We start from the raw sequence: 3,776 nt of genomic DNA, 5'->3' as shown, positions 1-3,776 counted from the left end.
TTGCTGAGAGTTTAGAGAAGTTAGTTTAGATAATGTTGCTCTAACGCCCAGGTGACAGTGCAGTAGCTCGATCTCGGCTCACTGCAACCGCCACTTCTCAGGTTCAAGGAATTCTGCCTCAGCCTGCAGCTGGGATTACAGGTGTGTGCTACCATGCCTGGCTAATTTTTGTATTTTTATTAGAAACGGGGTGGCCTCGGACTCCTGACCTCAAGTGATCTGCCCACCTCAGCCTCCCAAAATGCCAGGATTACAGGCATGAGCCCCAGTGCCTGGCCCCACCAATTGATTTTTGATAAAGGCGAGATGGCTTCATTGGAGGAAGTATAGTAATTTCAACCAATTCTGGTGGAGCAATTAAATATCCATATGCCAACATTTTGATTTATATCCTGTACCCCAAACAAAAACTAACTCAAAATCAGCACTGATCTATTTGCAAAATAAACAACTATAAAACTTTTGTAAGTAAACTTAGGAGAAAAATGTCATGACATTTTTTTTTTCTTTTTTGAGGGACACTAGTGGAAGGAAAATGTCATGATTTAACGCTAGGTAAATGGTTTAAAAATATGGCACTAAAAGCATAATGTAAAAAAAAAAGAATACATTGGACATTATCAAAATTAAGAACTTCTGATCTTTGAAAGACACCCTTAAGAGCATGAAAGTTAAAGCCACTGGGAGAAAGTACTTGTAAGTCACATATCTGATCAAGGTGTTGAATCCAAAATATCTTTTTTTTTTTTTTTTTTTTTGAGACAGAGTCTTGCTCTGTTGCCAGGCTGGAGGGCAGTGGTGAGATCTCGGCTCACTGCACTCTGTCACTGGAGTTGAAGCAATTCTCTGCCTCAGCCTCCTGAGTAGCTTGGATTACAGGCACGTGCCACCGCTTCTGGCTAATTTTTGGATTTTCAGTAGAGACGGGGTTTCACTGTGTTACCCAGGATGGTCTTGATCTCCTGACCTCATGATCCACCCGCCTTGACCTCCCAAAGCCCAAAGTGCTGGGATTACAGGTGTGAGCCACCTTGTCTGTCCAAAATATCTTAAGAATTTTTGAAATTCAATAAAAAGAAAACAACCCAATTAAAAAATGGGCAAAATATTAGAGCTGAGTTTTTTTTTTTTTTTTTTTTTTTTTTTGAGATAGAGTCTCACCCTGTCACCAGGCTGGAGTGCAGTGGCGTGATCTCAGCTCACTGCAGCCTGTGTGTCCCGGGTTCAAGCAATTCTCCTGCCTCAGCCTCCTGAGTAACTGGGGCTACAGGTGCATGCCACCACACTGGGCTAATTTTTGTATTTTTGATAGAAACGGGGTTTCACCATGTTGGCCAGGCTGGTCTCAAACTCCTGACCTCGTGATCCACCCTCCTCAGCCTCCCAAAGCGCTGGGATTACAGGCATGAGCCACGGCACCTGGCCAGTCCTGGGGATTTTTTAGGCCATGTACCCTAGGGGGCAGGAATCTTGGGGGACATCTTAGAATTTGCCTGCCACAGAGATTGAATGCTTCTCTCCTAAGACTAGGAACAAGGGTTGGGCGCCGTAGCTCACGTCTGTAATCCTAGCACTTTGGAAGGCTGAGGTGATCAGATCACTTGAGGTCAGGAGTTCAAAACCAACCTAGCCAACATGGGGAAACCCTGTCTCTACTAAAAATACAAAAAAAAATTAGTCAGGTGTGGTGGTGGGCACGTGAAATCCCAGCTACTTGGGAGGCTGAGGCAGGAGAATTGCCTGAACTGAGGAGATGGAGGTTGCAGTCAGCCTAGGTCACACCACTGCACTCCAGTCTGGGTGACAGAGTGAGACTCCATCTCAAAAACAAACAAAAAAAGATTGGGAACAAGGCAAGAATATCCACTTTTACTTCCAGTCAACGTAACAGTAGTGGTTCCAGCCTATGCAGCAAGACAAGAAAAATAAAAAGAAGGCATCCAGACTGAAAGGTAAAAAATTAAACTGTTTTTAATCAGAGACCACATAGCTTATGGAATCTACAAAAATCTACTTGAGCTCATAAGTGACCTTAGCAAGATTATGGATACATGCCCCACATACAAAACGGTTGTATTTCTATGTATTAGCAATGTATAATCAGGAATTAAAAGTGAGTGATGCCATGAGCTTCAAAAAATGTGAAAGACTCACTATAAATCTGACAAATGGGTCAGGCTTGGTGGCTCACGCCTGTAATCCCAGCACTTTGGGAGGCTGAGGCTGAGGCAGGCAGATCACCAGGTCGGGAGTTTGAGACCAGCCTGGCCAACATGGTGAAACCCTGTCTCTACTAAAAATACAAAAAAATTAACTGGGTGTGGTGGCAGGTGCCTGTAATCCCAGCTACTCCGGAGGCTGAGGCAGGAGAATCACACGAACCCGGGAGGCAGAGGTTACAGTAAGCCAAGACTGTACCACTGCATTCCAGCCTGGGCAACAAGAATGAGACTGTGTTTTTAAAAAAATAAAAATTTGACAAATGATATGCAAGACCCATACACTGGAAACCCTCCAAAAATTGCTCAGAGAGAATTTTTTTTCCTTTTTTTTTTTTGAGACAGAGGTGTGATCTCCGCTCACTGCAACCTCCACCTCCCAGGCACAAGCAATTATCAAGCCTCAGCCTTGTGAGTAGCTGGGATTACAGGCATGTGCCATCATGCCAAGCTAGTGTTTTTAGTAGAGTTGGGGTTTCGCCGTATTGGCCAGGCTGGTCTAAACTCCTGGGCTCAAGTGATCCACCTGCCTCAGCCTCTAAAGGACTGGGATTATAGGTGTCAGCCACTGTGTCTCGCCTCAGAGAGGGTTTTAAAAGGCCCAAATAATTGAAGAGGCATATTATATTCTGGATTGAATAGTGAGTATCGATTTTCCCTAAACTGATCTATAGGTTTTGTGCATTCCCAGTCAAAATCCCAGGCAGACCAGGTGTTCATGCCTGCAATCCCAGCACTTTGGGAGGCTGAGGCAGGAGCATCATTTGAGGCCTGGAGTTCAAGACTAAGCTGGACAACATAGAGAGACCCTGTCTCCACACAAACAGGGACACATTTTTAATTAAAAAAAAAAAAAACAAAAAAAACTAGTTGGCTGTGGTGGGATGCACTTATGCCCTAGGTATGGGGGAGCCTGAGGCGGGAAGATCATTTGAGTACAGGAGGTTGAGGTTGCACTGAGCTATGATTGTGTCACTGCACTCCATCCTGGGCAACTGGGCAGCAAGACCTTGTCTCTATGAAAAAAAAAAAAAAGGCTGGGTGCAGTGGTTCATGTCTGTAATCCCAGCACTTAGGGAGGCAGAGGCGGGCGGGTGCGGGGGGGATTACCTGAGGTCAGGAGTTCAAGACCAGCCTGGCCAACATGGTGATACTCCATCTCTACTAAAAATATAAAATTAGCTGGGTGTGGTGGCATGTGCCTATAATCCCAGCTATTTGGGAGGCTGAGGCGGGAGAATTGCTTGAACCCTGGAGGTGGAGGTTGCAGTGAGCTGAGGTCACGCCATTGCAGTCCAGCCTCGGCAACAGAGTGAGACTTCGTCTCAAAAAAAAAAATTAAAAATAAAAGTCCCAGGAGATTGTTTCTGTAGAAATTGACAAGCTAATTCCAAAATTAATTCATAAAGAAATACAAGAGAACTATTCTGGATAAAAACAACTTTGAAAAAGAACAAAGTCAGAGAACGAATGCAATCTGATTTAAAAACTTATTAGAAGTCTACAGTAGGGCCGGGCGCGGTGGCTCAAGCCTGTAATCCCAGCACTTTGGGAGGC

This window comes from Cebus imitator, unplaced genomic scaffold (genome assembly GCF_001604975.1).
Source record: "Cebus imitator isolate Cc_AM_T3 unplaced genomic scaffold, Cebus_imitator-1.0 Scaffold159, whole genome shotgun sequence".
In the NCBI taxonomy this organism is placed as follows: domain Eukaryota; kingdom Metazoa; phylum Chordata; class Mammalia; order Primates; family Cebidae; genus Cebus; species Cebus imitator.
This window is presented reverse-complemented; position numbering follows the sequence as displayed.